This window comes from Ictidomys tridecemlineatus, chromosome 14, assembly GCF_052094955.1.
Source record: "Ictidomys tridecemlineatus isolate mIctTri1 chromosome 14, mIctTri1.hap1, whole genome shotgun sequence".
NCBI classification, from domain to species: domain Eukaryota; kingdom Metazoa; phylum Chordata; class Mammalia; order Rodentia; family Sciuridae; genus Ictidomys; species Ictidomys tridecemlineatus.
The window spans coordinates 64,842,766-64,856,401 of NC_135490.1; the positions used below are offsets into that span (position 1 = coordinate 64,842,766).

A 13,636-nucleotide genomic window follows, 5' to 3' on the forward strand; every position below is an offset into this window, starting at 1 on the left:
TCTTAGGGATCCTTTCCTAAGCTCTCCTCCACCCTGCAGACTCCACACAGGACAGCAAAGGCAAATGCCATCACTATCATTGCTAAACATGGACAATCTTTACCTCTTAGAAGCACTGACACATGTATTATTTTTATTTCAGCATATTCTCCCATATGCAACATAATCTTCAGAGGCCAATAGAGGACTACCAAGGAGTTGATTACCAGAAAAATGCACGCATGTCAGAGACCACGCTTTCTTTATTAAAATGTCAAAAGTTTGGAAAAGTTTTATCTAATGAAATAGTACATTTTCAGGTACAGGTCTTCACTCCACAGTGATGGGCCTTTCTTGACGGTGGAGCAATGCTACATTCCATTAATGAATGTATCTAAGCACGGCTAAGAACATTGCAGTAGAGTCTCTGTGAAGGCAAGTTGGCTGATCCTGGTTCCTAGGAACTGGCCGAGATGCTTCCTTTGAAGTACATCTATTCTTGAGGCTGTTGTGAGAAATTGTCCATTGAAACAGAGTGTCTACATTGTCCTGATCCCCTGTACTTGTGATTGACAATATTTATAATTGGGGTATAATGGTATGCTGGAATGTGCATGTTTCTTCCTATTGCTATTCTTCTTTGTCAACCCAGAGACTCAAAATCCAGCAAAATATTATGGACTGAATTTCTGGATATCTTCTAGGAAAGGGAAGAACAGAAATTAGTCCTATTTGAGACCCATGATATTTGAGTTTGAAACTTATAAATAGATATTAGAAAAGTACTGATTCAAGTGGGAGCTGTGAAAGGCTTCCCAATACCAAATATCTCCTTCTACTTCCCTGTCAAGAATCTGTCAAAAATAAGGTCATCAAAAGTCCCTTACTACAATATACATACCTTTTCTGGGGAAGGACTTCGGGAAGTGGCTGTGAGTGGGTGAGAGTCAAGGCCAGATCAACATTAGCTCTAGCTGAGAATCTTAGAAACTTATAGGAGAATGAAATAGAAAGGGTCATCCTGTTCAGTCTTTCACCTAGGACCCAAATGCCTTGTAATTGCTAAAAATCATTCATCCTGCTTTAGTACAAAACTAGACAATAGCTAGAATTTCACCCCTGAGTAAAGCAATTCCTTCTATAATTACACCATTACAATGGTATTTGTTTTAACCATTATAGTGCTGTGCCACTTTCCGCATACCTTTTCATCTGTATTGTGTATTTAATGTATCTCTATTAAAGCTTGCTTTCTTTTGTTGTTTGTTTGAACCAAAATCTACCTTTAGGCAACTCCCACCATTGGATCCCAGCTGTTCTACTAGGAGCAGTGCATACAGTGTGATTTCCTTGAAAGCTCTTCATGCAAGCAAAAATTATGCTCAAGCCCTCTTAAGCCAATCTGAAGTAAGGTTAGGAAACTTGGAGAGGGGAAGAGTTGCTGACCTACTGACAAACAATAAGAGTTTGGAAGAGAATTAAAAACTATGTATGTGTAAGTTTACTTCTCGAAATTTAATTGTACAAAATCATAATAACTTAGAAGTCCATCACTGGGAGCTTAGTTTAAAATATTATGTGTGTATCCTATCATATGATACAACTATTAAAATGAGAATGTAGTGATACATTTTTGGACTAGGGATGATAGTCATGGCATATTGAGTGAAAGAAGCTGCTAATAATATATACATTTGTATATATATATATATACATTTGTATATATATGTTATTTAAAGATTATAAGTGTGCAAACACATATGTATGTGTATATATGTGTGTATATATGTATTTATAAACATGCATGAAAGGACAATGGAAAGTTAATCAATAATAAATATTGATTATATGTGGGTGGTGAATATTGATTATATGTGGGTATGTTTTTTTCAATAGGAAGAAGAAAAATTGAAGAAAATATAATTTTCCCAAAAGTAATATAGCTATTTTCAAACAAAAACACAAACAAATGATCGCTTACTGTCACTTGGTATTCAGAATACATTTGTTGAACTTAAACTTGATAGTTAAAATGTATTATCTTCATTCTTTAAGATCAGGCATGAGACAGAGAGAGAGAGATATTGATGTGTGTGTGCATGTAAGAGAAACAGACAAGTTTAAAACTTTTTTTGGAAAATATTTTCAGGGTGGTCTAAAAAGAGCCATGGAAAGAAATTAAGAAAAATGTCAAAGCTGAATTTAAAAACTAAAATTCCCAGTGAGAGGTACACTGGATAGTGGCAGTTGACCACACGGGAAGTGGCAAGAATCTGTTGCTTGAGTCATGTTGAAAAAACAAAACAACAAATAACCTAAAGCACTCTTCTCTTTTTGGCTTTTCCAGTTTCTAAAAGTTAACCTTTCAGGTTAACAAACATCTCCATGTTTTTTTTTTTTTCATTATGAGGAAATAGAAAAAGTTCAAAAGTATGTATCAAATTTCTGCTAAAGCAGCTTAGGCCAAGGATGAACCATCTTTGGTATAAGAGTGACCACTTGGTGACTTCTCTGTCACAGCACAGGCTTTCATCTCTGGGGAACATGTTCTTTGTAGAATTGTAGCCTGGGGCCTTCGTAGCCAGCTGGCTGGGCCTCAGCCTTGTAGGTGCATCATGGAAAACCCAAGCCTGCCTTTGTGACATGTGGGCTGTATTTAAACAGTATGTGATGGCCTCCTGCCTGTGTGTAGGTTTGGAGAAGGTCAGAACACATCTGGTTCTAGTCTATGCTCACAGTTTGAGCAGGCAGAAAGTAGTCTCAAGATGCTGTTTTCTTACCAGTAAGAAGGGGGCTATGAAGCTATCCTTTACGATGAAATCAGATACAAAAAGTATTTTAACATTTTTTATTTCTCCTTTTTATTCATGTGAGCTGATCTTTGTAACTCTTCATTTCAAGCCACAAAAATAAAATTAAAAAACAGCTATGGCATTGAACCTTTTATCAGATGAATCATGGCAGTGTATATTCACGGCAGTACTGTATTTGGAAACAGGTGGCCTCTTGATTCCCATTTCCTAAGAATCTCAGGTTCCAAAACCAAATCCAACAGATATTAAAACAAACAAAGAAGCAAACAACAACTACCCTACCCAAAGTAATAAACCTTGTCGTTGATGCCGATGTCTCTGTAACTGCTATTCTGCATCACACTTTCTAGTTTGTTCTTACGCTTTCTCATTTCTTCCTGTGATAAATATTCAGCAACTTTGTTTAGCAATCTGCCTTCACTACCTTCTAAATTAACTGCTGTGTTCTGACTTGAACCATAGCTACTCCATTAAATTCAGCTACTTCATCCTGTGGAGCTCATTCTCAAATTCTACATCCTTGATGTCAGTAAAATCTTGACCCCTGTGCCTGTCTGCTTCTCAGAGCTCTTCTGTTCCTTTCCATAGCATTGCATCCCAGTTGCTTCTCCTCCTATTCCTTCACTCTGCTTTCATGGCAAACTAAAGATCTTTCCCATTTCTCTCTGCTCCTCTTTTTCATTCTAATTCTGTTGGAGAGAATTAGCCACTAGTGGCTACCAACACAATCACACTACCTACTGTGCACATTCACAAACTCAATATGCTAAATCAAGCTAATCTTCCTCATTGAAATCTGTATGCAATCACAAACATATTCCCAGTGGTCCTGTTCTCCATCTCCTCAATCTTGAAGGCTAGGAGATTTGCAATTATGTTTTATTCTTCCAATTCCTGCTTCTGTGTCCATCCTCCCACCAACATTATCATACAAGCTTATTGGTTGATCCACCCCTCTCTCATTGATGGGTTCTTATTGCTGCAGTTGCCCCAAAGTTTGACCTCTCTGGATACAGTTCAACTGATACGGTACATGGCTATAAGATTAGTTCTCCTGAAATAGTCTATGTATTGGATTGTTCTATTTCTCAAGAGCCTAGAATGATTTACTATTGTAAGTAAAAAGTGTTTAGTATTAGATTTAGTTTCCTAGGCCCTCCAAACCCCATCCCTGTCCAATTGCTTCCACTACCTTTTGAACTTTTTAGCTCCCTACCCCACCACAGAAATCAAGTCAAGCTGCACAAGGTAGATTTTCTTCTAGCCATCATGTCCTTTCTTCCTCTTCTGCGCCAGCAACTTCTGTATTAGGAAGGGACAGAGTCCACCTAGAGAGCACGTCTCCCATGCCTTTTTCAGGGCTTTAAGTGAGTTTAAACTCAATAACCAGTGAGAAAGAATTTTAGTTATGAACTGTGGAAAAGAATTTTAAATGGAGAATAAAGTGCTTTCATCTTACTTTTTGCCTGAAGCATTCGTGTATAAATCACTGCAGAAATTTCATATGAATAAAGCATTTCCTTCCTCACATCTGAATTCACGTTGACTTTAAAATGAAACCGAAAGCAATAAATATAAGTTGTTGGAGAAAAAAAATCCAATTCAAATGGGTTTAATAATAATGTCTTTTACTCATTTATATTCTCAGTAGGGAATGAGTATCATAAACACTTTTCTGTTTTTATCCCTGAAACTATTCTCCATTGCTAGGTCAATCTCAAGGGGATTTTATGCACATATGTACTGAGAAATTTTCTGTTTAAAAACCAGATACTGCCAAACTCCATCCTGCTTAGATATTTATAAGCATCCTTCATTGCTGTGATAACTGGGATAAATTGAACATTTTCTTCACTTTTAAAATTCAAACTGATAAAAATATTGTAAATATTTTAAGGCTGTCTATTTTGAGGTTGTTTCACAAGCTGGCAATGGTTTTGAGCTTGCATTAATTGAACTTTAAATTTTCCTGTTAATGATTAAAGAATCTTTAGAAAATAAAAATTAGTTATTCAAAACCCTCCGGGTTAAAGTTGATTTGAGATGGCAAGTAAGAATATTTTGCAAAATGGAATCCTATAATTTGGGGATTCACAATTTTTTCTGATTGAATGATAGAATTCTGACAGCCTACATAGGACACTTTCAAATATTGCTGGGAAAATATGAAATAAAGGATGAGTATTTCTGCTTCACAATTCTAATATGAAATTAATAACAGAAAATAGTATGTAAAACATATCAAATATTTTATTAACAGAAAACACATGTGCTATCATTCACCTCACAATCATTCACTCTTTCCCTCCTATTTGTTTAGTTGTAAAATATATAGAACATGAAGAATAGTTCATGAAATATAAATGTACGGTGATAAGAATGAATAATAAAGTGAACCCCTATGGGTTGTCTGCCAAATTAAGGTATTGAACATTCCCACAGAAGTCCCCTGTGTGTCCTCTCCCTTCTCAGTTCTCTTCTTGGGCTATAATGAGAAACAGAGGCTACATCTGCTGCCTTATACAAACGGCCTGATCAACCTTTTATTGGCATTTCCAATTAACCCCTATCTCTCTTCTTTTCCTGTGCTGGCCCTGCTTCCAAGTGCTCAGACTATTGGTGTTCTATATTCTGCCATCTAGAAATCCAGTCCCACTTCTTTTGAACCTGTATCTGTCGGAATCCCAACATGAAATAGATGCACACTCAAAGTTTGAGAAGAGTTTAATAGAAGATAGTATTTTTTCACAAAGTTCTGTGTGGAATACAGGAAAACCAATATGGAATGACTCCCTTCCTGTAATGCTCTAAAGTAGCTTGACAATGGAAGTTTCTGGTGACCAGAACTAAAAAAAAAAAAAAAAAAAAAAAAAAAAAAAAAAAAAAAAAAAAAGCATGTGCAGCTATATGACATAGACCCTTTTGTAAGAGAGAGAGCTACCATGAGTATCTAGAAGTGATCTTCCTCCAGACTCACCTTCTTTTTGGCTCTGACCTCGTGATGCTTATTTCTCATCCCACTGAAGGAACCAAATGAAAGACACAGGGCAAGAGAACCCGTTTATGCAGCCATGGGTCAGTCTCCTGGGGTACTAAGTAGATGAAGATGAGTGGAGAATATATCTGGACAAAAGTAAATAAAAGGCATGCACCACTCCTAAGGTGCCAGTAAGAGAAGCTCTGTGGAAACCACCTTGCCCTAGTGTCTTTGAATAAAAGGACAACTTTCTGATGCTTCCTTCCTCTTCTCCTGTGCTGTCTTCAGATTTGATTCCCACATCCTTGGAATCCTCCAAGGGCCCCTCTGCAATCTGATCATCTGAACACACAAAAAACACTTCTTTATGATATCTTTTTTATATGTATGTCTGGCAAAATATAATTCATCCTGCAAGACTCATTCTTTTTTGAGTGGAACTTTCCTAATTAGAACTGTCTTCTCTTCTCATCTCTCTTTGCATACCCTTAGTCCATACCCCCCCTTTTTTTTTCAAATTTTTAATCACACAGTTTTATGAAGGAAAAGAAATGAACACGTCTCTAATCTATGTGAATTCATGTTCATTTATAACTTATATGCATTGGTGGTATTAATATTTACACTATGAAAAGGTATACATATAGACCTTAAGATAATAAATTAGTACAAACAAAAGTTCATACAATTTTTGGGTTTTTTTTTAGTCACCTTATTAGTTTACCCCACTATGGAGTCTCAATCTTTGGTCCATACCTGGGGAATATTTGTATACTTTTGTGCTCACGATGTTTTGAGCTCCTAGTGCAATGTTCTATAACTCTTACCATCATCCTAAAAATAAAAGAAATATAATAGAATTATCACTCTGTGTAAAGTTGGTAAGTTTTGTATTTGTGTTTGAAACTTTTGTTTCATGTGTGTTTGAAGAGGAGGGTTACATGGGTGCATATATTCAGCTATATCCAGCCATCCTCCAAGAAGAATCCCTGGCCTCCTAAATTGTTACACTCTATTTTCTCTTATATTATAGTGCATATTTCCTCACCTTTACTTGGTTCAGAAGTATGTCAAACAGGACTATGCTGATATGCAAGACAAACTCCCATTACAACTAAAATGTGGCTATATATAAATATACTCTTTCTTTCCAAAAACAGAATCACAACATTTTGATGATGAAAGGCTGCTAAAGATCATTTTACTTCATTCCCCTTCATTCATTGTTTTCTCTATCTCTAAAAATAATTCATGTTTCATGTAAAAATAAAAAAATATAGAATAAAAGTATAAAATGAAATATATTTCACATCTAGAGACACCAGATATTAAAATTTTAGCTTATATTTTAGTGTTTTTTCCATATAGCATCTTTCATAACCAAATAGAAATTGTACTTCTTTTAAAAATCTTTCTTTCAGACTTAATATATGAAGAACATGTACTTTGAGAATATACTAGTCACTGTTTAATAAATATTCCACCACAAAAGTCCATAATTTAATAAACCTTTACAGTTTCAAAGTTGCATTGTTTCCAGATTCTTACTGTGAAGAAATCTCATTCTCAACTCTTTGTATTGCTCTTATATAATATAGATTTATAAAAGTGCTATTTCTGTTTCACAAATATAAAACTTTCAAAAATGACTCATACTTATTAGCATATTTCTCTCCATTTATTACTATAAGTTAAGAAGATGCTGAACGTTCATTTAGTGAAGATTATATAATTTTTATCTACTTGCCAATTGAGTAAATAAAAATTACTAAATATTTTATTCATCACGTTTCTTTGATGGCTAGTGAGGGCAAATGCTTTTCCAATGTGTTCATTTGCTAGTTGTATTTCTTATTTTGCAATCTGCCTGTTATATACCATTTTTTTCTGTTTTATATTTATCTTTTTGAAGAGTTCTTTATACATGGAAAATGTTAATCATTTGCCTATCTTATATGAACCCAGTATAAAATCTTGGGCTTTACCTACAAAGATCTGGGTCACAGATAGGCCTCATGAACTGTACATGGTAAAATACCAATCAATGTTTTAAGAAGCATTCTTCAGAAACCAGATCTTAACCAAATATCAGGCCCTTTTATGCTGAGGACCATTACCAAGTAGGAATGACGCATCGAAATTTCCTTGCCAAGCGTACCCCATGCTGCTTAGAGGACATTTGATGGAACATTGCATGCATGCTTTAATAAGGTGACCTTGCTCAAGGACCAAGGCGGATTCGGGTTTAGAGCTGATCAGGTTTGAGGAAGTAACCGGCTCCTTGAGTTTAAGGCGTTGCCAGTTTAAGATAATGGGTTTTAGGGAAGTTGGAAGTTGAAGATTATTGCTGGGATTAGGGTGTTCCTGCTGCTTGTTCCCCGTTGAGTTCTCGTGAGATTAAAATGGGATTTGGAGAGAGCCTCGTGGAGTAGGTGGTTGGTGCGGGAGACGGCAGAACGTGTTTGCCCCTGGACCTGTGTGGAGGTGGTGTGAGAGCGGGAATAAAGAATTGCTGTTTGAACCTACAAAGCTGTGAGTGCCTCGTGATTCTGGTGCCAAGCCGAGACATTGGCCTTGGCACTTTTAGAGATTTTATTTATACTGTAAAGGTAACCAGTTACACTGCCTATAGCTGGAATTTCCTTTCTTCCCTTTATCCAGATGTCCAAAAGTCTTGGTGCCTTTGTACTGATTCTTATCTGGTTTTGTCCTTAGGCCCAAGCTCTCTCTGCAGTCTCTTCTGCAAGAACCAAGAGAACAAAAACATCTTCTCCTGGAGTTGCATAGGAACCAAACAGTTTCCTTGTTAGTTTATAATTCTGACACTTAATGTTAACAAAGAGTTTCCAACACCACAGAGGGACAAGTTTTACTTAAAATATTAAGATAATCATCGAAATAAATCATGCTAATCTGCCACAAGCAACCTGACAAGCAAAATGTCTACTTAAATGTGATATGAAAGTGGTGTGATGTAAAAATGTCTGAAACAACTGTTATTTTCCTTTTGAGGAAAGTAAATTTCCTAGTAAATAGTTTCTTCATAGTCTCTATCACTTTTAGCTTCATGTAAAGCAGACGGATTGTTGAGGAATGTTTTAAATTCATTGAGGTTGAAGTTTACTGTAGCTTAGATCTTAAATGCTCCCCACAGACCTTTGTGTTAAAGGCCTAGTCCCCATCTGGGTGCTATTGGGAGGTTGCATAAACTTGTATGAAGTGAGGTCTGGTGGTGGGGCATCTTTTGGTCATCAAGGGTTTGAAATGGACTATGGGGCCCTAGGGCCTCCACTCTCTCTTTTTAATTCATAGCCATGAAAGGAATACTTTGCTCCCACATGCACTCTGTGTCTTGAGGCACCAATCTGCTGCAGACCAAAAGCAATGGGGCCTATTGATCGTGGACTGAAACCTCCAAAACTGTGAGCCGAAATAAACCTTTCTTCTTTATAAGTTGTTTATCTTCGGTATTTTGATATAGAAATGGAAAGCTAATTAAGATTTTTAACATTTTTTGTAGTACTCTTATTTAAACAGGATCTTCTTTTTTTTTTATTGTTGGTCGTTCAAAACATTACATCTAATTTGATATATTTCACAGTTTGATTCAAAAGGGTTATGAACTCCCATTTTTACCCCGTATACAGATTGCTGAATCACATCAGTTACATCAATTACATTTCCATTGATTTACATATTGCCATTCTAGTGTCTGATGAATTCTGCTCTCTATCCTATTCTCTACTATCCCCCCTCCCCTCCCCTCTCCTCCCCTCTTCTCTCTCAACCCCCTCTAGTAAACAGGATCTTCTTTAGAGCTTGGTTGAAATTATCTTGTTTTGGGCTTCAGTTGTCTTAAATGTAAAATGCTACTGAATTAACTGTCTGAAGGAAAGAGACCAGAAGAGATCTCTCCTTGTGTTCCTTCTCACAAACCCCTTAAATTAACCCTCTTCCTCAAACCCTTCTTCTTTGATGAAGCAAGTCTGGTTTCTTCTGTTGATCCTTCACTGACTCAGGATTAGCTGGTATAAATAAGTAATCCATGAGACTCCTTATGTCTTGTAACTCTAGCAGGATACTTTTTAAATATTCTTATTTTTGTCTAATAAGATGCAAAGCCATCACCTAAGCCACTGTTATAGAGGTATAAAAATGCTAATGTAATCTTTATAAGTCTGTTATTGCTTCTCTGGGAAGACTATAAGATAAATCAAACCTACATCAACATAGCAAATACCAAAGCGTTCAATGGAAGTTCCTTTTCCTGTGTTGCCACCAGGCAGTGATAATAGTTGTAAACAGCATATGCCAGACATCTGTATTTCAAATTCTGGAGGGTTCCAGTTTACATTCTGTCTCTATTTGTTCTTCCCCAAATGAGAATTCATCAGCTTTTCCTCAGAAGTTACTTTTTAATTGTCATTCTACTTAATGAGTACAGAATTCAAAACCACATTTTTATTTGACTTAATTTACAGAAGTACATTATGATGGGCTCCTTTATTCTTTTGTTTACAAATCTGAAAATTGAAAATGAGTGAAGCACCTGACATTCTTTATGTCCTAAAGCATTTAGTTTCTCAGAGTGTCCAAGGTTATCTTCAACTGAACGTGTACTCCTGTCTGCACTCCTTTCTCGTCTCTGAGGAACAGTGTGAACATTCGTAGGAAACTTCCTTTGCCTCACAGTTATTATGGTACTCGGTGGCATAATAACATTGATAAAAGTTGCTAAAATTATTGGACCCAGTTGGATAATAAATAATTTGACAGATTTTTGTCCCTGGTTCCTGAAAGGGAGACTCTAAATCTTTGGAATTTTCCAAGTGATATGAGTGAATGCCTTTGTTATTTTTGATGGGACTTTGGGACCTCACTTTGAGGTCAGCCAAATCTCCCAACCCCGGGGGAAGGAAGAAGGCTGGATATTGAGTTCAACCATATAGCCAGTGATTCGATCAAATGTGGCTATGTAAACCCCCATAAAAACTCTGGACCCTGGATTTTGTGGAAGATTCCTGATAGGCAGACACATCAGAATCTATGATTCATTGAACACAGGAATTAATCCTCTAATTTAAAAGAATGTAAAGGTATACACAAAAGCTCAAAATAGAGGCTGTATTTTTTTTAAGCAATACAGAGGCAATTTTTGTCTGTGTTTCCCAAGTCCTTTCCCCTGAACCCAGATCTACTCTGTTTTAGTATTGCCAATTCAAATCATGTCAGTGAGAGACACCTAATGACTATGAAACCTTTCCATTTAAAACTTACTCTGATGTAAGAACAAGACTCTGAATATACAAATTATATGCAAATGATAAGGAGAATGTGCATATGAATACTTGGAAATCAAAAGGAATAAATCTAACATAATTTTCCTATGTACACTTATGAAAATACTTAAGTGAACCCCACCATTGTGCCCACCCATAAGATTGGGGTCCTAATTAGAATGAAATATATAGCTTATGCTTATATAATTTTATCAAAATGGATTCTACTGTCATGTATAACTAAGAAGAATCAATAAAATAAAATAGAAATAAAGAAAAGGTCACATATAGACAAAACATTGTCTACATTAAGAATGAAATCACCATTTCTTTGCTAGGTTGCGAGATTTTATATCCAGAGATTTGACCTGTTTATTACTCAAATATTCTTGAAGTTGTTCAAGAGCAAAAGGTATTTCATATAGAAATAAAATGAAAATTATTGCAGTTAAACCTATTGGCCACACTTTGCAAGCCAGAGTTCTACAGATATTTCTGAGTAATATCCAAAAGACTCAACAGGTAGATATTGAAAGATTCTCTAATATTGGATTGCACTCAGAATGACAGATGCGAGTCAGATTTCAGTTAGGAGTAGCATCATGGGAAATAACCAAGATGTCAAATAAAATTAAATCCGTCAAATTTTAGAAAAGCTTAAAGATAATTCATTGAGCCTAAAGAAACAGACAATAAAATAGTAAAGAAAATTAAAAGTGGGCAGGAAGGATAGGGGGAGAGGAAAAGAAACTTGAATAAACTTAAAGTTACAAAAACAAACAAACGAAAAAACCTTTCCACAAAATCTTTTGCAAATCAGCAAGTGCAAATTGTTGAGAACAGCTCAGTGGGAAATATATATTCTATGCAATGGACAAAAGAAACAAGCTCAGTTTATTACGATAAGTTTTTAAATGGTATCTCCATAATGCACAGATTTGTCAACAAAGCACCACCTGGAACATGGAACCAGTTTACTTACTCTGATCAGATTTTCCTTACCTTGACTGTTTAAAACTTCACTAATTCAGAACAATTAGTACAACCTAGCATAAGTCTAAATTGTGGAATGTTTTAAAATAATGTGACCTGTATCAGGCTGCCTATACAAGTGTACATTTGTCAAGATAATAGAGAGTATACTATAGTATATAGTATACTATATACTATTTATTTTATTAATATCTTAATGAAAATCCTTCATCAAATATATTAGAGGATTGAAAGAAATTATCTTTTATCCCACCAGTTTCATCATTCTGTAATTTGGGCATAGAATCTTAATTGTCCATAAGTGGATTCTTTAATGTTAGTAAGTAGTTTATACTCTTCAGTAATTCTAAACATCTCTACATTAAATTTTAATTTAATTATTCATTTACTTTGTAAGCATTATATTAATAATTAATAAACACTTGCTGCATTTCTCTAACATTGCTTTAATTGTATCTTTGCACATATCTAAAAGGTCCTCTGTTTTCTAGTGCATCAAGCCAAATACCACAATGTTACCTCTCTCTATTACATTAGGTTAACTTCATGTAATCGGCAATTATCTATTGCATGATATTAAGAAAATACTACATAAATTATTACATGCACGTAACACTATTCTCATCCATTTGCAGAAGCATACATAAAAGTTTAACACATATTTAAGTCTCTCTTTGCATATTCTCTTGTTTTTCAGGCCTACTTTTAATTTACTGTTTTCTGCCAACATGTTTTTAGTTTGACTCCAAGTTTTTATAGCCAGTTCCTTACCAGAATTAATTTTTTCCCTACCTCCCAATTTAGAACCTACATAAACTTCAAACCCTCGAGTCACTCATTACCTCTTTGGTGACTTCTTCCTTCACCTTAGTCCATGCAGTTCCACACTGAGTCCTCCTTGGTCTTCAGTTGCAGCCATGGGACTGATGTGAGTTATAGGCCATATTATTCTCCAGTTGACTTAGTTTCTTCATGCATTTAAGGCAGACACCATGTCTTAACGTTTGTTGTTTCCTTCTTGTAAATTGAGGAGGATAGTATCGAGTACATGATATTGGATATCATTGACAACCCATGTAGTATTCTCTTAATACAATGAAATAAATAATTGACAATTACATGGTATTTATCTAATATGATAAAAATGCAGGGATTAACTTCTTTTGAGAGTAACAGAAGAAAGGTTCGGGGGTGTAGCTCATTGGCACAGCACTTGCCCAGCATGCATGAGGTCCTGTGTTTCATCCCCAGCACCACAAATAACAACAAAAAACCCACAACAGCATAAAAATACAACAGGTGAGCATGGGAGGATTTTTTCTTGAAGACCTAGCCACATTGTTCCAGGTGAGTGAAAAGAATGTTCAAACAATAGAAGAAAATGTTATACCCCAAACGTTACACCCAATGACATAATTTATAGAGGCCACCTGCAACTTGGCACAAGTCTGCAATAGTGGCACGAAGTCTCCAGCAGAACAATAAAGCGCCTGCCTCTCCTAAGCAAGATGAAACCAACAGGCCCCAGAGAGGGAAATACAGGATTTCCCCAGCCGTCAGCAGAGTGAGTCAGCGTCTCCTGCACTGAACAATGG

The 13,636-nt window shown here is 35.8% G+C and overlaps 1 long non-coding RNA gene across 1 annotated transcript; it reads right to left on the bottom strand.

Moving 5' to 3' along the window:
- Window positions 1-224: 224 nt before the first annotated feature.
- Window positions 225-13,636, bottom strand: LOC144370635 (uncharacterized). Its single transcript, XR_013430540.1, has 2 exons — window positions 12,884-13,636; window positions 225-484 (listed from the first exon to the last, which is right to left on the bottom strand). It is a non-coding gene; the product is annotated as an uncharacterized LOC144370635 (long non-coding RNA).